Source organism: Stegodyphus dumicola, chromosome 5 (genome assembly GCF_044657685.1).
Source record: "Stegodyphus dumicola isolate Sdum_Otavi_A_Nest chromosome 5, ASM4465768v1".
NCBI classification, from domain to species: Eukaryota; Metazoa; Arthropoda; class Arachnida; order Araneae; family Eresidae; genus Stegodyphus; species Stegodyphus dumicola.
The window spans coordinates 12759734-12785557 of NC_140772.1; the positions used below are offsets into that span (position 1 = coordinate 12759734).

Here is a 25824-nt window from a genome sequence, read left to right on the forward strand (position 1 = left end):
ACATAAGACCGTCTGACTATGTGAAATTTCGAATATGGGATAATAATTTTGATTTACGGTGCCAGTTAATCCAAGAAATAGAGGTTCTGTTTTATTCTACTGTATTTAGAATAGTTCAGTATGTTATTCATTTACTTCCTCCGCCCCCAATGGTCTCTGAAATGGTACTACTACGAAAGTGAGGTATTATTCTGAAAAGGCGCTTAAAGGTTATAGAACGAGACTTGACCCTAAGTGTTTCTTTCTTCTTTATAACTCCCCAGACGGGAATACAAGTGTCGATAATCTCTTTTTCCTTCTTACCTCGCAAGGATTGTCTAAGAATAGCGGCTATTTCAGAAGCTTTCCGGGATTATGCGATCTATTTTGGTATCACTGGAATAGGATGTGTAATAGTTCTTGATCATGATGTACAGCAGTGTTGTAGACCCGGTTGCCTAAGTGCTCCTTGTATCGAAATCTTTGTCCGCAGTTGAAGCTTGAATTTTTTTCTCCCTTTTTCTGTTCACAAATGATGGGATTCAGATGATTCGTTTGAGCCAGGCTAATCAGTGGTCCAGTTGTTAAAACTGTGAAACGTTGCGAATTTGCCCGGTTTTTGCTTGTAGTGGTTGATTATTACAGCTTCGTGTGGTTTTAATAATTTTCTTCATGTGCAAAGTGTATGAAGGGCAAAATAACTTCGAAAATCCTCCTGAATGTATCTCCATTCACAAGCAGATAGTTTTGATGACTTTTGCCATAACTGGGTATTTTCGGACACAATAAATCGAATTCCTCCTCTCTATATAAATTATTTATTTATATTTTTACATTTGCCGCCAGACAATGTCCTGGATAGGGTGTGAGATACCGGAGGTCCCAGGCTCAAATCCCGGAGCGTCGCCGGATTAAACCGGATTGAACTGGTTTAACCGAACGGGATCAAACTGGATAAAACCGGTTTGATCTCAATTAAACCGGTTAAAACGGGATAAAACCGGATCAAACTGGATGAATCAAACCGGACTGAACCAGTTTGAACTGGATGAAAACTAGTTCAACCGGTTCAAACCGGCCTGAACCGGATCAAACTGGATGAAACCGGTTTTAGGAAGCGGTTCAACCGGTTTGAACTGGTTTAATCCAGTTTAAACCAATTCAAACTGGTTGATCCACTTCAGACCGGTTTAAACCGGTTTGATCAACTGGTTCAAACTGGATTAAACCGATTTGGACGCTATTAAAACCGGATTAAACCGGTTAAAATTAATTAACCGCCGTTGAAACTAATTAACAGCCGTTGTTAGGCAGATTTGATTTTCGGATAGATTAGGCATGTTGTTTCGGATAGATTAGATTTCGGTTGATTTTCTATCCGATTTTCTTTCCTTTCTTTAGGTTCCTTTCCTTTCTTAGGATTTCACTCAGGTTTCTGGGCTCATCACCCGAAAATGCTGAATAGATATTTCATGAATTTATTTATGCAAAGCATAAGTAAGGGTCAGTTTCTCTTAGAACATCCTCCCTGAAGGCATCCCTTCTTTAGACATAGTCCTGTTGGGCTTTGTCATTAGTGATAAATAATCTGTGAATTTTGATGCTAACGTATGGTAGTAAGTTAAATAAAGTCATCGCATTGAACAAGAGGGAAAATGAACTTTAACTTTTCTACCTCGCAAATAATTGGAAATGTGTTTATATTTTTTTTAATTTCTAAAATATTTAGAAGTTTTATTATGACTGTGATAAATGTGGTTGTAATATTTAACAAAAATAAGTGGCAACAGTAAGACAGACTTCTAAAAGTTTTTTAAAGTGTATGGAATTAAAGAATTGTAGTTTTATAGAGTTCAGTGAAGCGAATGTAATGTCCCATTATGCAGCAAAATTTCTCCCCATATTTCTGTGTGAACGTGATAATAATATATGTTTAAAATATAACCATTAAAATGTCCCTTGCTTCACAAACGGAGAATGCGAAAAGAAACTACAACACAAGCGACGATTAGAGAAAGAAAAACATAAGCGTCAAGAAAAGCTCCCTACGAAGACTCTTCGCAGTAGGTCAAGCATATGTCGTGTGAAACCATTAGATGGAATATTAATTGAAGAACTGGACAGCTCGAAACTCACTGGAAAGGTGCCTTGCAATAATGAAGCATTACAAAAGATGGATGGAATGAGAAATTATAGACCACCATCAGCTTCATAAATCAGAAACGAAAAAATTTTAATAATGTTAATAAAAAGTAACTAAAATAAAATTCTTCGTTGTTGATCTAAGTAGGAATTGACTTTAAATATATATATATTACTTGTTTTTTTTTTCTCAGCAGTCATTGCCATAGTTATGAGTGATGGTTTGAGTAGGGGGGGAGAGGACAGTTCTATTATTTCCCATTCTGCTCGGTCGATTGACGAAATTTAACTTCCGTTTTTCATGTCTCGAAAGCGCGACTAAAATTATATATTAGATTTATATATAGCATTGTTTTAAGGGGACTCATACACCTTAAAACCCATAAGATGTTCGAATAGGTGACGGTTGCAAGAAATGGGATAACTTATTTATTTTAAAAGCAATTACTACAAACGTTTTACAGCTGACTATATAATATGGCTGCTTTCTGAAATAGTAATCAGAAAGTTTCTGTTGCCACAAATATTTTTATAATTTAATACGCTTTGTGACAAAATTTTTCGTCACGTTTCCAACTTGCGCGCACAGTTTAAAACATTTTGTTACATAATTTAATTCCATATTTAATGTATAGCTTTTATAACATTTGAAACTACTGTGAACCTAAAATTCTATAAATTTCACGTTAAATTTTTATTTTATTTTGAGTTGAGTTTATAAAATGTATTTTATTAAAAATTTTTTTAATATTTTCGTACATAAAATTTTTCAGTATTAAAATATTCATCAGATTGTTGGTTAAGTTAGAAAATAGTGCCCATATAAAGAATTCCATCAAATTTCAAGTATGTACCATTAGCCATTTTTAAAATATCATGCGCGCAAGGTGGAAACATGGCGAAATATTTTGTTACAAAGAGGATTAAATTACAAAAATATTTGTTGTAGCACAAACTTTCTGGTTACTAGTTTCCAAAGCAGCGATATTATGTAGTCATCTGTAAAACGTTGGAAGTAATTGCTTTTAAAACAAATAAAATATCCCAATTCTTGCAACAGTCACATATTCGAAGATCATAAGGTGTTTAAGGTGTATGAGTCCCCTTAACATAGTTATTCTGACACAAAATTGGACTTTTTCAGAAATAATATACCAATTTTTGTCCATATTTCCATTCTACGACTCAACTTATGCCAAAGCGTGCTTATGTTATAGTTTTGTAAAAATCACACGAGTAGATTTTAAAAAGTTAAATCTCAAAATTTTAGCTCCTCAATATAAATTTAATTTGATATATGTTTATTACTATCTCCTTTTTTTATTAAACTGACTTGATTTTATCTTTCACAATTCAAAATTTCGGTTTAATCCAAATAAAATCCCGGTTACTTTCTGATTTGTTTCTAAAATTTGTAATTTTTATAAATTTTTCGAAAAATTTTTGAATTATAAACTATAAAATTTTTACAATCACTTTAAAGTAGACGTATTTCTAGCCATACATGCTAAAAAACTGAGAATTTTTTGTTCAAAATTTCTCAAGAGATACGTGAATTTATATATAGGCGCGTTTCGAAAGTTGACACATTTGTTATAAGCGTTAATTACTCAAATGTGCCTTATGCGTTTTGCTAAGATTATTTGAAAGAATGAATGAGGCCCTCTTTTTTCCGCCCCTGACAACGAAAGGAAAAGTAAAATAGGTTACCAAAAATTAAGAATTTCGACAAGAGAATTGAAATAAGTGCGTGAAGGTTAATTTTTTTTTTTTTTTTAATTTCACGGTAAGTTTCTCAATTTTCAAAATTTAAAATTTAGGACTAATTTGAGTCTTAGAATAAAATGATGAAAAAATAAAAATAGATATATTATTTCAGAAAAAGTCCGATTTCGTATCAAAATACAATGTTATTCAATTGTACCAAAATACATTGTTAGAAGAATTTCATATATAAATCTAATGTATATCCTAAGTCATGCTTTCGAAACGTAAAATACGCAAGTGAAATTTCGTAAAAGGGCTCAGTGGAACGGAAAATGTCCCCCCCCCTTTTTGTGCAGAGAGTATCTATTTTAAAATCGGTACAGGTCAGTTCGACGCCAACGTTTCGACGCCAACGGTTCGACGCCAGCGTTTCGACGCGTGGACAGTTCGACACGAGGTCGTTTCGACGTGGGGTCAGTTCAACGCCATACTTTTTTTGCTTTTGTTTGACGCCATACTTTTCGTATTTTTATTTATTTTTAGAATATGTTTGCATCATCATTCAAATAAATTTGGTGTCATCATCATTTGATGTTTCACACCCCACATTATGGGAATTCATAGATGGTCTCAGGCGTGTTTGAACATCAATTGATCAATGTTATGAAGAATTTGTACGTGGAGATGAACCGCGGCCCAAGCGGAACAGGTACCTACGAGCTAATATGAGAATTAAAGTAATAGTTGAAGATTTTGAAAATCGAGAAATAATGGAATACCTGAAAGGTGTGGCGCATAATTTTGCAATGGATTAGTATAATAACAGTTCTGTGATGTAATATTATTTATCTCTAATTTTATTTATATGTAATCTTATTTATCTGTAATCTTATTTATCTATAATTATATTTGTCTGCAATATAATATAACTACTTTGTAGCCATACGTTTATTTACCATTTGTGTATTTTGCCTTTTTGATGCTGTTTTGTGAAATAAATAAAAAAAAACCCTCCCTCCTTGTCCCGGGGCCTTGACGTTGGCGAGGGGCCTTCTCACGAATCTGGGACACAAACAAAAATCTAGAACACTTTCACACACATACACACATATATTTATTTCAAATATGCATGCAAATAATCGCTTATTCAATTTCTAAAAATAAATAAAAATACGAAAAAAATATGGCGTCGTACTGCCCCGGCGTCGAAACGACCTGCTTCGTTTTAAAATATCATACTATAATGTTGTACTGAACAATGAGTTTTATTCGTAACGGCAAGCTGGCTCGAAAATGGAGCAGACGTAGGAATCGGATTAAACTGGTTTGAATCGGATTAAACTGGTGGAAACCGGTGAATCGTATCGAAACTGATTATACCGGTTAAAGCAGCTCTACACCAGATCGAACCAGATCAAAAGAGATCCGAAACCAGATCAAACCGGATTAAACCGGTTAAAACCGGACTAAATCGGTTCGAACCAGATAAAACTAGGTTGAACCTGTTTCAACCGCCTGATACTGGATTAAACCGCATCGAACCGTAAACCAGATCAAACCGGATTAATCTGGTTCAAACTGGTCTAAACCGGATCAGACTGGTTTCAACTGGTTCAAACAGGATTAAACCGGTTTGGACTGGAATAGGATGTGTAATAGTTCTTGATCTTGATGTACATCAGTGTTGTAGATCCGGTTGCCTAAGTGCTCCTTGTATCGAAATCTTTGTCCGCATTTGAAGCTTGAATTTTTTTCTCCCTTTTTCTGTCAACAAATGATGGGATTCAGATGATTCGTTTGAGCCAGGCTAATCAGTGGTCCAGTTGTTAAAACTGTGAAACGTTGCGAATTTGCCCGGTTTTTGCTTGTATTGGTTGATTATTACAGCTTCGTGTGGTTTTAATAATTTTCTTCATGTGAAAGTCTATGAAGGGCAAATTAACTTCGAAAATCCTCCTGAATGTATCTCCATTCACAAGCATTTTGATGACTTTTGCCATAACTGGGTATTTTCGGACACAATAAATCAAATTCCTCCTCTCTATATAAATTATTTATTTATATTTTTACATTTGCCGGCAGACAATGTACTGGTTAGGGTGGGAGATACCGGAGGTCCCAGGCTCAAATCCCGGAGCGTCGCCGGATTAAACCGGATTGAACTGGTTTAACCGAACCGGATCAAACTGGATGAAACCGGTTTGAGCTCAATTAAACCGGTTGAAACGGGATAAAACCGAACCGAACCAGTTTGAATCGTATAAAAACTGGTTCAACCGGATTAAACCGGTTTAAACCGGTCTGAAGTGGATCAACCGGTTTGAACTGGTGTAAACTGTATTAAACCAGCTCAAATCGGTCTGAACCGGATCAAACTGGATGAATCAAACCGGACTGAACCAGTTTGAACTGGATAAAAACTAGTTCAACCGGTTAAACCAGTTCAAACCGGTCAGTACCGGATCAAACTGGATGAAACCGGTTCGAGGAAGCGGATCAACCGGTTTGAACTAGTTTAAACGGGATGAACCGAATGAAACTGGTTTAAACCGGATCAACCGGATGAAACTGGATGAAATCGGTTTACCCTAGACCGTATTGAACCGGATGAAACCGGTTAGATTAGTCTGGATCAAACCGGACTGAATGAGTTTGAATTGGATGCAAACTGGTTCAAACCGGTCTGAAGTGGATTAAACCAGTTCAAATCGGTCTGGACCGGATCAAACTGGATGAAACCGGTTCGAGGAAGCGATTCAACCGGTTTAAACTGATTAAACCAGGACAAATCAGTCGCCACCTATTAGGCCTGCAGCCCGCCCTACCGGTATAGTGGTTAGCTTCGCTGACTGCCGTGCTCGTGTCCCGGATGTTTGTAAATGTTTAGTGTCGGTGATGCATGGCTGCACACTAAATATGCGGCCAGCCGAAAGTCTTCTTGTGTGGTGTGTTGGAAGGGGAGAGGGGTGGTAGACACCCGTCCATCAAAATTGGGGGCGGTGGAACTGAGCTAAATCGCGCTGTCAACTGTAAGGGTGTTAAAGGCTATTGCCAACGACAAGGGTTATCACGACAAGTGAGCTTGGACCAATAACAACAGAAACAGGTGCCTCCATAAAGAGAATCCACAGAATTTCATGTAATTTAGTTTTGTGAATACAATATACATCGTCTAAAAAATGTGTGAACAGCCTCTGTAATGAAGTCACCACTGTTTACTTTTAAAACAGTTACAATGTTTACGTTTTAAAAAAGTTAAGGAATGCATTTCAAAATTGGCAACAAGAATACAAATTCTAAAGTTTTAACGGTTATTTTTGTTTTAATTATTCTTGCATTTACCATGGATTTAAAAATTTGGAACTCGCCTAATTAATTAAACATCTTCTATGCAATTAATTCCTGGTACTGTTAAGTTATCAGGACCGGAGTCGTCGCCAAATGTTTCGCTAAACTCGCCAAATGGTTCATATGAAATCGCCAATGTCTACTTCTAAATTCGTTATAATGTTTACTTTTTTAAAAAAGTTTAAGAATGCGTTATCAATATTGGCAACGAGAATACAAATTCTATAGATGTAAAGATAACTTGTGTTTTTATTATTACTGGATTTAACGCGGCTAAGAAGATTTAGGACTTATCTAATGATGAAACCTGTGTGGTGTTTAAAATTTTCTTCCTCTGAATTTGGTCAGTATCAACTTGATATGAATCACTACATTGTTGTGGATTGGAACAGTTGCATATGGGAAATCTATGGTCATGCAGTAATATCTAGACTGTCAGTTAAAATTGGAGGCACTGGTAATATTATCAAAGTTGACGAAAGTCTGTTTTCGCGCCAAAAAATAACGCCGGTCGTGTCCTTCCTCTCCAGTGGGTGTACGGCGGAATTTGCAGAGATATTTTTTAGTTGCTGTGTGCACCTGCGTATGTTTTTAGACATTTTGAATGATATGCACAGTCTTCGCATTAATTTTATTTCGATAACCGAATTTTTTCCCCTGATTCCTTTGGGGAAGCTCTTTAATTTTCATTAAAAGCTTCTAATTTTACGAATATATGTTATTGTTTTCCTTTGGATTTTTCTTCGCTGAAGTCCATTGTAAAAATTTTGGTGATTATTTTTATGCTTCGAATTTTTTTCTAGATCATCAGCTTTTGGCGATATCTGAATCCGGTTCGCGATAACAGAACAGTGCCTAATTTCTGCAGGAACAAGGAATCATTCACTTTAGTAGGAGGTTTTACAAAAAAAAAAAACCATACAAATAAGTTCTGCTCTAATTCGAAAGAAGTACTGAAATGGAGATGTGAAGATCCGGATTTGAACATTCCTGCGTGAGCCGTAAGTATAATTTTATCGATCCCGATACTAGTTATCAATGCTCAAACTTTTGAAAGGTTATTGGATAGTGCGAAATAGACTTCAACGCAGCAATGAACGTAACCAATTAGATTTTTATTTGAGTTAATGTGGCGGCAGTAGCGTTCTATAACGCTAATATTTTCAGACATTTAAAATAATATTCTCAGTTTCATGCCTACTCATTTTTCTTAATTCATTAAATTCCCTAACCAGCTTTTTAAAAAATTTGTTTAAATTTACATTAAAAATTTCTAATTATACAAATAGCTGTTATCTTATTTTTTACCTTGTATTTTTCTTCAATTAAACCATGTCGTAAATATTTTGACCATTATTTTTACATTTCGAATTTTTCGCCAGATCATCAGCTCTTGGTGATATTTGAATTCGGTCCCGATAACAGAACAAGGCTTTAGTGTACAATTGGATATCCTTCGATTGCCGACAAATTTGTTCAGTTTTGGCAATGAAAACCCATTTCTGTTTACTATGATAGTTTTAACGGTACTTTTCCGTTTTGCAGGCGCAGGCGATAAAGTCGCCAAAACTGGTACAGCCGACGACAAACGGAATATCTTCACTGGTAACGTTTTACGTCTCATTTTCAAAACAAGTCGCAGCCATTTCTTATCAGATAAATTGTCTCTTTCAATACTGGCATACAATTACATAGAAATTTTACCAGATAGTTGAATTTTATGCCCGAGGCCATTCGCGGTAATTAAGTCAATTAGGATGTAATCACACCGCTCACCCCCGAAGACGAAAATATAGAAAAGGCAAAGTAAAGGGTTAAATTCATCCATTCTAATTGACAGTCCACTAACGAAGTAAAGCACTGCGGTTTTACATAATTTCTGCGTAAGCTGTTCGTACGAATTGAAATTATTCTTGCATTTAAATTTGTATTCCATATTAAGAGTTCAGTTGAAATTAATGTAGATAATTACCGAGAGAATTAGATTTTTGTAGCGTAGTTTACATGAGATGATATCACTTGGGGTCACGTGATATGAATCGGCGAATCAGAATGTTGTACCACGAAAGCATAATAAATTCTTAAATTAATGTCTTTCTACAAATTTATTGTCTTTATTTATTGTCTTTTTACAAAATTTTAAACGATATTAAAAATTTTATGCCTTCAAAATAAAAAAATTGTAAGAACTAGCAATTTGTTAACTTTTTTATGTGTATTCTGTTGCCAATAAAGTCTGCTTGGCGAGATTTGCGCCGGCGAAACGGAAAAGTACCGTTTTAACTTAGTTTTAGCTTCCATTGCCGTTACCGTCAGGGTACCGTAACTTTGTTTTAACCTTATATGACTTCATCATTTTCCTGAATTTTTTTAAGGGAAAATATATCGATGACGTGCACATGGACAAAGTCAAGGCAGTGCGCAATGCCGAGTTTGTGCAATTGTCTGATGTTTTTTAAGTAAAAATAGATTGATGTGTACATGGACACCGAGTTTATGCAATTCCTTTGACTTCTTATTTTGGTTTTGTGTAGCGGCCATCTTGGAATTGTGCCTTCTTGGCGTCAAAAAAGAATCGGCGAAAAAACAAAGAGCACCCCAATTGTAAACTTTCCCAGAACAATACGAAATTTGAATATGCCGAAACTCAGTTTTTTTTATTACGGTAAAATAACATAAAGTAATATTTTTCGCTATTCTCATTTTCCTGCTGATTCAGAAGTGAACTTGCATCTGAGTAATTACACCTTCTGCAAGCGAGGATATGTGTCAAGGAATTTAACTATGTTTTGATTAATAACGATAACTGTCATTTCACTCACTGCATGGTATATCTGTAAATTATTTAATTCAGAAAGTACTCTTTTTATATCATTGTTGTAACGAACTGAGAAACGTAAATGTTTAAATAATGGTAAATGTGTGAAATAAGTGTGAGGTGTTAAAATATATACAAGATATTTTAAACTCGTATCTTTTATTATCTTTTTTTTATTTTACATTAATTCATCTAATCGTAAAACAACTTTTTTTTAACATCGGATATTTTTTTTCTCTGGTTAGTTTATAGAAATGAATCCCAAGAACTTTCCTTCATTTTACATCTGTAGACATAATCATATTTTATTTAACAGAAACACACTTGATAACACCAAAAGAAAGGAAAATTATTTTCTAATGAAGTTTGGACATTCTGCCTACTATCGAATCATCGAACCTTTTTCCTCTGGTTGCAAAAAACGACATGGGTCGCTTCAAGGCTGAAAGAGAAAAATAAAAAAAATTAGTTTTGGATTAAATAGATATATAAAAGAAATATTTCAATATAAATGCAGTTTTCTAATCTATCAAATTTCATCACTACCCTTCGACATAAACAATATCAGTGGCGGATTTAGGAAGAGGTCAGTAGTTAATCAGTGGCTCATTTAGGAAGAGGGGGGGCCAATCAATCGCTTGAGGGTGGAAGGCTCTCTTTTTAAATTATCGGTTATATTTAGTATTATTCTAAAATTAATTAATTAATTTTGGAGTATCTTAGAATTTGGTGATCTTCGTAATTGCGACTTGCGCAACATTATAAATCCACCTCTGAACGGAATGGGAAACCTATTTACTGAGCAAAAGTCATTTAGGATTCAACTGCTAGCAAGATTTGTATGAGCTATTAATTTATTTCCTGGTTTGTAAATCTAATTAACAAGAAAAGATTTAAAAATAACTTGATTATTAAAAGAAAAAACTTCAAATGACGGTTTAGATGCAAAGTTACCGTGTTTACTTGCGTAACAGTCGAACTTTGGTTGTCAATCTTTCATTGTGAAAGTCTAGGAGCGACTATTTTATGTGAGGAAATGTACTACACAATATTGCGCATTTTTGAGGATTTCTTCTGCTTCAAAACTGGGGGTGCGACTATTACGCAAGTAAATACGTTAATTACATTTCATTCTCCAAATAATCAGATGAAATTTAAAGAATGCGAACCATTATTATACGCACATCCCGGCCCATAAGTCCTTGTGATCTTTTTTTTTTAAATGAAAATTTTGAGTGAAAAATAAATTGTCTTGACAAAGGTTTAATATTAGTCAACAGAGAATTATTTGCTTACAAAACGGTGTGTTTAGTTTTTTTTTTGATTGCTGATATACTTTTTGTTCGTCTCATGTCACGTCGAGACCCCCCTCCGAAAAAAAAAATGAAACTGAAATCTTTCAGATTTTATATTACGTCCAAAGGGACACTTTTTAAACGTTTTGTGTGTTACTTTTATTTATTAAATATCATGTTCTACCATAAAGCTACTAAACTGTTTTTCTACTTAAACGACAAAATTCAATTCTACAGCAATATTGCAAAATGACTTAAGAAGAGCATATTTTTAGAATTTCCGATACAATCTTGCACACTAGCGATAATTTTTTTTTTTTTTTTTTTTTTTTTCCCGTACAGTGTTGCCATTGCTCGCTTCGAAATCGTTGAGTTTCTTAATCAAAAACTCAAATGCTTTACAAAATATGAAATTGATAATAAAACAAATTCCAAATTCGAGCTTCCAATTGCCCGTATTCGGGTGGAGACGTACGTTATTCAAAATTGGATGGCTCTAGGTTATCGTTATTTTATCACTGCGCTTCCTCTTGATATTTTAATAAGCAAGTGCTTAAAGTGGTTTGACTATTTTTTAGGCTTTAAAAAGATCTTCCCGTGTTTTATTCTCTTAAGGGCATTTAATGGTTAATGATCCTAATGCGATGCGTCAAATCGTGCCATCTCACAATGTTTTAGAAACTTTGATCAATAATAAATTCGTGATCTTTTTATTTTGATATACAAAGTACATATTTTACGTTATTAGTAATTTTCAGTATGGTAATTAGAAAAGCAAGTATACTGTTATTAGATAGTTTGTTCAATTGAAGTCAAGTTTTCCGGAACTGCAGATATCCGAAACTTCAGTTATCCGAGCAGCTTGTTTTCTTTTTACACTAAGTAAAATTTTTATTAATATAATACATAGGGATTCAAACATGACATGAACTGTTGCTGTTACAAATCACTACACATGCACAGAGCTGAGTGTCCTTGGGCCACATAACCCCACCTTCTTTGGTTGGTTGGTATCGTGTTGTTTGAGAAGTCAAATGGATCCATGGTGGAAATTCCAGCTTTTTGGCAGTTCTACAATCTTTCCACTATACAGGATCTTCCTGGAAAGGAAATTCCTCCAAGCTTTGCTGAGCTGTGCAAGTATTGTCGGATAGGTGAAGAGGTGTTCTGGAGAACGTTTCTTTTCGGGGCAGTTTCTACGAATTCTTATATGATCCATTACCATCTTCGTTAATTTTCATTCCTATGAAATGGCAGGTTCTCATTTTAATAATGGTCTTTATAATTTCTGACCAATCTTACATACCTGATGGTCTTTCTTAATTGATTTCTCTTTGAGTCTACCCACCTTACTTGCCGTTCAGATTAGAACTTGCTCAGTCAACTCCGGCTGTCGCGAGAATGTTGAGCAAACAACAGCTGGCTTGGAGTTTTACAGAATTCCGCAAATCGGAACCCGGAAGTGTGTTCTACGTCATCACCGGATATGTACCTTTGATATCTCTGTTGGCAACAAAGCTTGGCGAGCATTTGGCGTTATTTTTTTTCCGTAAATTTTTCCACAAGCTGAAGAATTGGCGCGAATTTGGTTCACGTGTTAATATTAGCGGGAGTGAGGTGTGTATTTTTTGTGCCATTTTTCTCGCATTACTTGAGCTATTTACATTTTTTTCTATTAATAATTATTTGTATTTTGGGCACAGCTTTAGTATTAGTCCTTTTTGGCGAGAAATTTGTTTGGCGACATTTTGGAGCGATAAATGAAAAATTATGATAACCTTGGTAACCCTAAATACTGAGCTTCAAACATGACGCCATTTCTGTCCACGTAACTCTAACGAATTTGATAGGTATCAGAGCTTTGATGGCAGGAGGGATAAATTGTGTGTTTTTCTTAAAGTTACTTTTGTGTTAGGAAAGCACAACATTTAAAATATCTTTTAAAAAGCCAAATTTTTTATAGTTAAAACTGGTGCTTTTAATATTACATCACATGAGTCTTGACATTTTTTCATATGTCAACTCTGCATATTATTATAAACGCCACCCCCCTCCTCAAGGAAAAAAAAAAACACATTTTCAGTAGCATGAGGTAAACTCTTGGTGTTTCCTTTGCTAAGGAGATCAAAATTACCATGGTCTAAAAATACTTGTATACCTCATATTAGAACTAGTGTAATTGCATGAATTCATAGGTTCAAATCAGGTTTCATTATTGCTTTTATAACATTTTCATAATTTGTCTGACTATAAAAAATATAATGCTGCTTAGATTATGGAATATATTGCTTATAATTTAGAGTTCTCAAATTTTGTAAATCTTACAACCTAACAGCTGTATATGAATAACCTTCACTGAGTATTATTACTTTCATTAATAGTATGTTGACATAACAGTCGACTTTTTATTTTAAATTTTATGCAAATTTTCTACATTACTCAAACATTTTATCTAACAGAAATCTGAATTTTTTTGTAATAAAAACTCTATAATAAAAGTAAGAGTACAATTTATATATAAAAATTTGACTACATGGCAAGCACTTAGATACTGATTTCAATGTCTTTAAATGTTATTATCATAAAGTTTAGATATATTCTTATTAAGTTAAGATATACTTTTATTCTATTATAAAGTTTAGATGTACAGAACAGAAGGCACACTTTGTACTTACGACTCGGTCAACCACTTGTGGCAAGATAACTTATGATAACAATTAAGTTCAAATGTAAAATTTAAATTCAAATAAATTTGTAGCCCAAAGGCTGCACAAATCAATTTAATGCAAAGTCGGTTAAAAACTTAACTGGCATGGAATTCAACTATCAGCAATTATAATGCAAGGCTGAAGACTACAAATCTTTTCTTATCTAGCAACCTATTAATGTGGCCTCAAAAGGCAAAACACGGTTTGTTTTACAAAATAAAAGCTTCATTTGGATTCTGGTGAGAAAACGGATGGAGGAAATAGACAGTAAAGATCCCAAGAATAAAATAACTCTGGTTACAAAATAAAGGATCATTACAATATACTTTGTTCCCTGATTAATTATTCAGTACATGAAATAGTGTAATGCATTTTTGTTTGCATCACATACAAATTATTTAGTTTATTTAAATGCTTTCCAAAACTGACAGGATTTTGCAAACATATTGACCATATTTTTTGACCTATAGATGCAACACTTCTTCTCTTCAGAAGTAAGATTTAGAATTAAGAAATAAGAAAATAAGAGAGAATTATGAATAGAAAATAAATACATATGCTGCCTAGCAGAAGAAGGATGCCTTCATAAAGTACTTTTTAAGAGAAACTGGCTCAGATTCACATTACATCTACGGAAAACTACTAAAACTCTCATATAGCCAGCCTGAACTACCACTGTTCGGTGGCTATCACTCCACCACTAGTGGATTCCAATGACTGTTCGAATTTTTCACAGAAATCATCATTTACGATGATTGTTGTATTATTACCATTGGTACAAAATTTACTCATTATGATAATTTAATTTTAGCTTTTAAATTATGATCATAAATTACTTGTAATAAATTAAGGGATTAAAAAATACACATTTCGTAATATTTTTACCATTTACAATATTTAATCATAAAAAATATTTCTAACACTGGTACAAAACTTGCCCATTATAATTGAATTTGATTTCCTTCACTTTGAAATATTTTTTTTTCTTTTAATAACAGAATCTAAGAAACTGAAGTAACATATACTAGTTTGAAATGCATTTATTAACCTTTTGTAAATTTCATTATTCATAAACATAAAAATTAACCTTTTGTAAATTTAAAATATTAGCTAAGTACTAATATAATAAAACATAAATATGAACTAACTACTTAAAATATTAATGTTTAATACATTATATTTTGTAATTAAAAATATTAACATTTTGTAAATTTCATTACTCATAACATAATAATTGTCATAAATTCATTTACAGTAGTGTTTCAAGAATTTATCATAGCAGTACTAGAAATATTGAAAATTAGAGAAAGACTGTTTATTCTGATTAAGAGCTTATTTTTTAGGATTGTTATTTAGTCTAGATCGGGTTTTGTTGACAATCCGCCATTTTTTTCCGATCTTCAAAACCGGGTCTACCTTGGCGATCGAAGTTTGTCGCCAAATAAAAAAATCGCCAAAAGGACCAATACTAAAGCTGTTCCCGTTTTTTATGAAAAATTAAATAATATTTCTTAATTTATTGTAGAGTTTTAACCCATAGAAATAAAAGTCAAATATTATTGTCCCAGCAGTTCGTACATGTGGTATATAAATATTGTTAAGAATTACCTCGATTTTCTATTCCTTTTCATTCATTACATCAGTTAATGAGAAATAATTATTTTGCTAATAACCAAAATATGAAATGTACTGTGACCCAAAATGTTTTTCGATGCCGTTTAATTACTTTTTCTTACTGTTATTTATTTCACTTAGAGTGCAAGTAGATGCGTAGCAATACAATAACAACAGTATTCAAATTATAATAATTTAATTCAATATATGTCACAGAGTAATATCATATGTAAATTTTCTGTCAAACATTGTGAATAATATGTAATAGGGAATGTTTACAAACTAAGAACAATATCTGTGAATTTAAAAATGTTCTGCCTAAAAAACACTGAAGATGTATAGTTTTCCTACATCAAATTTTTACCGATACTAGACCGTCAATCTCGGAACGCCTGCTATTGTCAGCTGGGCGAGTTCAATATACGCAGGTGAGAGGAATACAAAGGAAAGGTTCCGGAATGGTTTCCAACGGAAATAATTAGATCGTGGAATGGCTTTCAGTGGGTACTAGGGAAAAAAATGGATATGCTCGCTGACTTATTCCCGAACCGTGGAAGGAGTTTCCCTTCTTTTTTATGCACCATGTTTTGTTGAACATTTTGTTTAAGGAAAGATTAATTTTTATCAATTTATGAAACAAAAAAAAAAAAAAAATATTTCGTAGAGAAATACGTGTTTGCAATGTAAAATTGTATGCTTATTTAAAATTTGCTTAAAGGCATAATGTTTTGGCGAAATTACATAATTTTGTTTATTCCAACGAAATTTAATATTTGTTAGAACTCTTATTACGGTAAAGTAAGAGAGTATTACATGCAGTTACAATACGTAACTGTAAAGTTTTTATTTACTTAAGCTATTGTAGAAAATTGTAACTGTAAAAAAAAAAGGGCAGACAATAAGAATAATAAATAATACACTTACTAACGAAACGCTAGCTACCCTCACAAAGCAGGAGCCCGTTCATAGCAAGCGCTTAATCCCGGAATGACTGAAATTCCCTATACTCAAAATCCCTTTTCCTTTCTCCTCTTAGCTCATCCCTACTTTCACGTACAATACCTACAAATCTTGGACTCTTCCAGCAAACAATAGGATTCGTTTCGGGATTGAGCGCCTACTTTTACCGATAACTACTGTGCTTGTTTACGATATTATTTACCTATTGTAATTGCCAAGCAGTGATAAATCAAAGAGTAGGGCAACCACTGTTAGAACTATGTTAACCCTGCTCGTATGCCATTGGTCAGCAAAGATAATGTAACGATGACGTAGGTACACTTCCGGTGATGACGTACAACACACTTCCGGGTTCCGATTTGCAGAATTGTAGCTCGTTCGCTGGCTTGCAGCGTGGAACAAAGAATTGCGGTCGAATTTCTAGTTCGGGAAAACGCCCAGATACCTGAAATTTGGCAGTGATAAGTGACTTAGAAGAGAAGGGCTAGCTCATAGAGCTTTTCCCCCTGAAGCAGAAAGTGAGAAGTGATGACGTAGCCATGATGACGCTGAGCGCGCCAATATAATTCACAGCTTGGAAATTAGCGTTTTTGAACCAGCGTTTAAAATGAGCTGTATGTGAAAGATAGCTATAATTTGGAAAAGGCAATGTTACTGCTTTATGAATTTTAGACTGAACCATTAAAAATTTAATAATGCTTACTCAATTTTAAAATAATAGATAAAATGTGCTACTCTTTTAACATAAAGTTCCGTGGTTTTTTTATTTTTATTTGCAGGTTTTTTTTATTTAATGCACGTTTTTTTCTAATCATTTCTTTATTTGCATACTAACTGAGAGAATTTTTATGCTGCTTCTAAGATAACTATAATAGCAGCTATTTAAATTTACTCAAAAAACAACTTTACATTGACATAGGTTTAAACATATATGACATATATGGCAACATTTCTGCTAACCTACGTTTGATTTTTTGCCTAATTGTAAATTTTACATCGTTATAATTCTCTTCCGATTCAATATAATAGATATTTTTTAAATAATTTTGTAATTTATACTTATATCTATATTACAATTAAATAAATGTATATAAGATTGTTACCTTAATTTTGACAAAATAGCTTTATTCAGAGTACCTAAAACAGTTATTTAATTTTTCAAAAGTGTGAGTAAAGGAAGCAGGTCTTTTTATGCCAATTACTTTGATGTTTTATACTATTATATTTTATCTAGAATGCTAATCTAGCACAAAATCTAATCAATAATTAGTTACAAAGGATACAATAAGAATAACTTTAACAAGTACTTTACAAAATTAGTTTGTTAAATACTTGTTATTCTTGTTGGTACTATTTTGGTACTATTCATAATACCGAAAAGGCCCACCAGCGGACGAGCGGTAAAGTCGCTGAACACTGGTAGTTCGGTCCGAGGTTCGAATCCCGCGAACGGGCTGGCTGCATGGGTGTTTTCGTGGTTTTCCCCATGTGTAACGTGTATACGAGCCAGTTTTCCTTAGAAAGTCCTCCACGAAGGCATCCCTCCCCTTAGGCAGATAGCCCTAGTGTGCTTTTCCATAATTAAATACACACATACACATAATACCGAAGATATTATCAATTAACTCATAGAAGTCAGGTGCTTTCTGATTTCCTGTGGGGTAGAGTATACCTTTTGCGGTACTTTTTGAAAATAATGTTTTCTCTGGAGCGACTTTTTGTCTCTCGTTTCCCTTGACCATTAAATAATTTGGTTTTAGTTTGTGATACAATTTGATTTCTTCTCAATCTCTATTTAAAACCTCTTTAATAATATCAAAATTTCAAACAGTTACATCTTCTAAAACAAATCCTCTATCTAAAACGCGGTTTCTCAGTAATTTGAGGCAGAGCGCGAAATGAGACTCTGATTCAAACAAACTGCACATTTTGAAAAGAACCAACTTAGTCCAGTTTAGAGTCATAGCAGAGTTTTCAATCTATATGCATTTTTCGTCGAAACTGAGAACGCATATTTTTTCTACAGAATACAAATATTCGCTTCTTTCCTTCTTTAGAGTAAGAACATTACTTTGAATTCTTGGACTACACTAAAATTTAGAAAACACTAAAAAATAAAATAAACACCATTTCTTTAATTTGATAATACTAGGTAAAGATATTCCAATTTTTTTTCTTTCCAAAAATCATAGCTTTAAGATGACAGAGCTCTTATGACGATGCTACGTGAAATATTTTCTCTAGTCCACCTGATTTTTTTCTTCTTTTTCAGTAATGCATTAATCTACGTCTTTATAAAAATAGGCTTTAGACATTTTTCCAAATTCTCCGATTTCTGCTCCCCCCCCCCCAAATTTCGCTATTTGAGATTTTAATTTCTGATACCAATTTCTGTCTAGATGTCGTCCACCTTCTTTGTCGCTGAACAAACATTCTAAAATTGTTCTTTTCTCTATTTTTCAATACTTTAATACAATTTAATACAATTTTCTAAGGATATTATTTTGTTCTTCAAATTATCAATGCATTCTTGTTTATCCTTAAACATTCAGGATGATCTACATTTGCATTTGTGAGTTTTATTTCAAAATCATTAAAATTTGATTTATTATTGTCATCATCAATTTCGATTTATTATTGCCATCATAATTTACTTTCGGCACAGCATTCCATTTCAACAGTTTCTTTTTGTGGCTATCCAAACAATCGATTTTTCATATCATCTTCATAAACACTGCATAGAAAATGTTCGCTGCAGATTTTTCCGCTCTTCACATTAATAGAATCTTCTCTTTGACATTTGTGTATCCATTCTTTCGTCAAAAGCAAACTTTCATTTGGATCCTTTGGTCCCATGAAACAAAATACCTCATCCTTTCATACTTCTGTAAGTGCTACGGCACGTTACTGCAGCGCAAAAAGCCATATTACGTAAACGATATTTTACAATATAGAATTTAAAATAAAAACTGACTAAAATTACATATATATAAATTATTTTAAATATATACATTATTAGAAAACAGATATATATATTATTAAAATTAATTTGGGATATGTAACCTCTAGAAAATCGTCTCGCAGCTCAATGAAACTACTGTTTTAAACGCGGGAAATCAGGACAGGTGGCGGGAAGGACAGTGACGTCAGATTATTGCCTGTTACGTCCCCCCACTAGGCTCGCGTCGGCGAGGAGTCGAACAAAGAAATGAGCTAGCCCTTCTATTTATCCCTGGCGAGGCTCCATGGAAGAAACAAGCAGCCAACACATCTTCTTGCTTCTACTCGCACATGTTTCCGGTCATCCGAAGTTACGATTGTTGAGATAAAACTTTTATCACCCAACTTGGCGATCTTTCTAAACATGCCTTATATTTCCCATTGCAAACGAAGGGTGACATTTTTTCCGTTCCTTATTTTCCGGTGATATTCTTTCCGTTTCCCTTTTTTCCGGGTGACATTTTTTCCTACAACCCTCTTTGCTAAATGTGGTGTCATAAATTCTTTGCATTTCCTGGACAAGGACACCATTTCGACATGTGGGTGGGACAAAGTCCTTTCATGCCAGGACTGCTCAATGATTCTGTGTCCTTAAGAAAGGAAAGCATACATTCTGGAGTTAGCAATAGTGCTGTAGAAGTAACGAGAAATTGTGTACCCGTATGTATTCGTTACTCGGTGAACCAGTACTCGTTACTATCGTATCGTTACTCGTTACTTTCGGTAAAATCGATCGGTATCCGTATCTTGAGCCTATTTTATCGGTCTACGGCCCTAAAAAGGGCTTTGAAACGTCGCATTGCATTGAATAACGTGAGCTATTCTACCCTGCGGGAACTGGGTAGTGCTGCGATAGGGAGTTTTGCGTCGCATTTTTAGGTAGAAATAATTCACTTTATTTTGGCTATTATTTTTTGGTGCACTGGATTCATTATTAATTTTTCTATTGCTGTCAGGGCTTAGTTTCTAAAGTCAGAAGGCCATCAGGAAAACAGGAAAAAATAAAAAAAAAAAATAAAGAAAGAAAGGAAATAAATATTACAATAATAACATTAATTAGTAATTAAAATAACAAAAAATTACTTATTAAAAACTTAATAATTAAAATAATAAAAAATAGTGATTAAAATAATGAATAATTAAAGTAACATAATAATTAGCAACTGTATAAAATACTTATAAGTACAATTTAATAAAAATGTAAAAACAAATAAAAATTATAATAATTTTTTAATTTATGATGACTAATTAAATAATAAAGTAAAATACCAGATCTTGTCTTATTGGCTTAGTATCGTTTCGTCCTATCTCATTTTATCCCCAGCTCGAAAAAGTGTTATTTCGTTCGCTGCCTTCCCCCACCAATTCCCTCTTTCCCGTTTCATCCGCTGTTTGAAAAATAGGTTTTTACTTTACGATAAGGCGAACGTATGTTTACTTCAATTAAAATGGTTTAGAAGAAATGACTGTTTCTACTTCGACTTAGCTTTTGATTTTTTAATATTATTTAATATTTTATGCAGACAAATTATGTTGAGCAGAATAATGAATTTTAGACGTGTTCAAAAGGTGTGTATCTGAATATAATAACATTTTTGTTGTATAGTATCCATTTTTTAAATTTCACACATTTCTAAAGCAACAGAAGTACGTTATCACTATTTTGGCACACACATCAAAAACATGTATAATTAAGATTAATGTTACATTCCTTATTAAAAGTAATGGGTCCTCATTAAATGCAACCATTCATGCTTTTAGAGGATTTTACATGTGGTGGTCTTAAAAAGATGATGTTCACTACCAATGTTTATTTATGTTCCCAAAAATAGAGATCTCTTAAAAGGTGACCTCTTAGAGATGTCGTAAGTAGATGATTTGCTATAATTATTTTCCGATAGATAATGGAATTAATGTAATTTAATGTCAATAACTCGAGGAAGCAAGTTTAAATACGGTGCAACAAAAATACAGAAGTATTTTAAATGACGAAAATATTCATATTTTGTCAATGTCAAATTTAAAAAAGAATTAATTTTGGACAAATTATGAAATCTAACTTTTAATGTCGTCTTCTGGTTTCTATATTTATATCTGGCAAAGTTTTATACTTGTTATGAAAAAATAAAAATACAAGAAGTTTGAGTCCCGTAGGACAAAGATTGACCGGGAAATTTAGTTTCAAAATTTGCAATGTTTGGTGCCATTTGTAACTTGCCTTCGGGTATCGCTTAATTGAGTTAGAATAATTCGAGGAAATAAGTTTAAATGAAGTGCAGCAAAAATAAGCATAATTTAAATAGTCGTAGAAGGAAGTCATGCGGAATCCATATCAAATTTTCACTTTTTCATAATGACCATAAAACTTTCCCAAATACAAATACAGAAACTGGGAGACCGCATTAAAGATTAGCTTTCGTTATTTGTCCGTTATTCGTTATTTCGTTTGCTGCTTCCCCCATTCCCTTCATCAGAACCGCTAATGACGAAAGGGTGAAATTTCCCCGATTCATCCCCTCTCCAAAAACTCCTTGTTGAGACTGTTATTTGTTGAGACAAGGAATGCTATATTATAAATGCCAACTTGCTTTTTACACTTAACAATAAAATCGATAAAAACATTCGCAAATGTATAGGTTAAGTACAAATAAGAACTTGAAAGAAATTTAGAAATCTATAAAAGGTAAGGAAAGTTTTATGTTACTTTATTACAGATAATAGTGAAGCACTAAATATTTCAATCAGTGTTATTTCATAATGCTATGAGTATACCTTTATTCATTTAAGAAATGGCCCACCAGCGGTCGAGCGGTAAAATCGCTGAACGCTGGTAGTTCCGACCTGAGTTCGATCTCAGGCAAACGAGTTGGCTTCATAACCGTTTCGTGGTTTTTTTTTTTTCCCGTACCAGCTTACAAGCCAGCTTACCACGTACCATACGAGCCAGCTTTCCTAAGAAAGTGCTCTACGAAGGCATTTTTCCTTTTAGGCACATAGCCCCAGTGTGTTTTGTCATAATCAACTAAACCAAATCATTTAAGAAATATGGGGCCCACCAGCGGCCGAGCGATAAAGTCGCTGAACACTGGTAGTTCGGTCTGAGGTTCGAAACCCGCGAATGGGCTGGCTGCATGGGTGTTTTCGTGGTTTTCCCCATGTGTAACGTGTATACGAGCCAGTTTCCCTTAGAAAGTCCTCCACGAAGGCATCCCTCCCCTTAGGCAGATAGCCCTCGAGGCTTTGCCGTAATTAAATAACCTAACCTAACCTAACCATTTAAGAAATATATCAGTTGATCACTGCTCAGTGTACATCTGCTGTTTGCTTATAAAAACATAATTTTTTGTTTGCTTATAAAAACATAATTTAAAGACGTTTCGACTATTTTGCTAATAGTTCTGGAAGGCTCATAGAATCCGAAATTATGTTACACTAGCTAACAAAGAACTTAAGTCTGCTTAATACAACAAAAATCTGCTTGACTTGCTTTCGTGTCTTTGGGAAACGTAAGTATATGCAGAAATAAATATTAAAATCTATCACGTATATTTGTAAGGATGTAAAGCATACTGTTTTGGTTCACGATAATGATAAATGTGCATCATATTACGACAGTTTTAAAAGATCACAAATAACTATACATATGCTAGACTTCTAACAAAATTTCTGTTACAATATGAATATGCATTTATTATTATATGAGTCGTAAAACGGCCCACCAGCGGCCGAGCGGTAAAGTCGCTAAACACTGGTAGTTCGGTCCGAGGTTCGAATCCCGCGAACGGTCCGGCTACATGGGTGTTTTCGTGGTTTTTCTCATGTGTAACGTGTATACGAGCCAGTTTTCCTTAGAAAGTCCTCCACGAAGACATCCCCCTTAGGCAGATAGCCATAGTGTGCCTTGCCATAATTAAATACACCCATACACACATGAGTCGTAAAATTCAGTATTCGTCATTTTTAGATTCTAGGTGTACAAAAAAAATTTTTTTTTTAATTTTTGTTTTGTTTTTAAAAATTATTCACTTTATAGCTTTTCTTCAATTTATTATAAAAGAATAGGAGTTTAAATTTTGATTTATATATAATATGATATAAATTCATCACATTCATTAATAATATTTTATGTATAACAAAAAATTATCATTAATGTTCCAAATTTTAATTTTTTTAATGATTTGTCTTACATTTTTTGTATATTTGTTGAATGCATAGCTAAATATTTCAATTATACACAAAAAGGTTATGCAGAAAACAATTCAGCTGGCATGATAGCTAATTGCGAAAGAAAAATTAGAGTCTTATTGCTCTTAACTCTTAGTACAAGCAGCCATTTTTAAATTGACGTTAAAATAAATTTATTCTATGGTCTATTAGAAAATAACTATACTGAATCATTTATTGACGACTTCTAAGAGGTCGCTTTCTGAAAGAGACCTGTATTTTTGAGAACATAAACATACGTTGATACTGAACATCACTTTTTTAAGATGCCAGAGCAAATTCACAGAGCTCCAAAAATCCTCTAAAAGCATAGACGATCACGTTTTAAAAGGCTGACTACTTTTAATAAAGCCTGTATATATTAATGTTCATTATACATTTCTCACATTTTTACTTTCTTTCAAAACAGCGATGCTGTGGTTCAATTGCTTTAGAACTATGTGAAACTAATAAAATGGGCCCTATGTTATAAAAACCTAATTATATTCAGACACACACCTTTTGAACTTGTTTGAAATCTATTATTCTAATCAGAATACTTTGTCTACAGAAAACATTGAATGAATATTAGAAATCAAAAGCTAAGTGAGATTAAAGTAGGAAGAGTCATATCGTCTAACCCATTTTAATTGAAGTAAACAGGTGCTTACTTTATCGTAAAGTGAACACCCGTTTTTCAAACAGCGAATGAAAAGAAAAAAAGAGCCCACCAGAGCTCGAGCGGTAAAGTCGCTGAGCACTAATAGTTCGGTCCGGGATTCAATTCCCGGCTAACGGCTAGCTGCACGGGCGTTTTCATTGTTATTCCCGTGTGTAACTTGCATATGAGTCACGAATATCCTACACGAAGGCCTCCCTCCCCGTAGGCAATAGCCCTAGTGTGCTTTGCTGTAACCGAATTAACCGAAGCTGAAAAAAAAAAAAAAAAAAAAAAAAAAGGAATTGGTGGTGGAAGGCAGCTACGAAACGTCGTTTTAGAAGAATGGGCTACATAACCAAATTTCTATCTATACTCTGGTAAACAGTACATTATTTGCTCATCAAAAGCCTAAATTTAGCTAATGCTCGGCTTAGTTCTTAAATTGCAATTTTAGCCACAGCCCCCAAACAAGACAATGTCTGGTATTTTATTTCATTACTTAGTTATTCATCATTAATTTAAGAATTAATTAAATTTTCATTTGTCTTTAAATTTTTATTGAATTATAATAATAATCATTTAATATTCTAGTTGCTAATTATTTTATTATTGTAATAGTTATTTTATTTTTATTTATTTATTTATTTATTTATTCATCTTTCCTGATGGCCTTCCATAGAGCTCCAGCACTTCTAATTTTAAAAATTAAGTCCTGACTACAACCAATGATTGCGAAAATAAAAGTCAAGTAACTTATTTAGTGATAATTAAATAAAATAAAAGCCAAGGCTTTTATTTTCTCCTTACTTGGCTTTTATTTTATATATAGTGTGTGTGTGTACTTTACACTTAATTATAAGGACATATATGTCATAATAAGAGCAAAGGGAAAAAGACGGAACACTGTAGATGCGTGCTTAGATCCATATTGAAGAAGAATTTTGATTGCGTAGTATTTAAAGAACTTGGCAGTCGAGGCAGTTTCAATTCCATTTTTATTTCCAATTGATATTTGTGGCCACAATCACTTGGCACTCTAGTCGTGCCTTTCCACAGAAGATTTACATTTTTGATATTGTTGGGATAGAAAGCAAGCCAGCGAAATCACATCTCAGCACAGTAGCGAGCAAAAGCTGAAGTGCGTAGTTATGAAGGATGGAAGCACGCGAAGAGGAAAGTTTTTGTTTGTTATTTGGTGATTGGTCAAGAGGCATCTGCATTAGCGGTTACGTAAGATCGCATGATTAATTTGAATGACGCAATGCAGATAAGTTATTACGATTTTAGAATAGAGAGGAAGAATTAATATTTATAATTATATTATAATTCTGATTCATACATTTTTATCTTACATATATATATGTACTTTACATTTAATTATAATTTATT

General features: G+C 33.4%; 1 long non-coding RNA gene across 1 annotated transcript in view; it reads right to left on the reverse strand.

The window, feature by feature from the left end:
• Window positions 1–10136: 10136 nt before the first annotated feature.
• The window catches only part of LOC146997053 (uncharacterized), a 113774-nt gene continuing 98086 nt past the window's right edge, over window positions 10137–25824 (reverse strand). The window contains exon 2 of the long non-coding RNA XR_015041084.1: window positions 10137–10436. This is a non-coding gene — a long non-coding RNA (uncharacterized LOC146997053). The remainder of the gene's footprint in view (window positions 10437–25824) is intronic.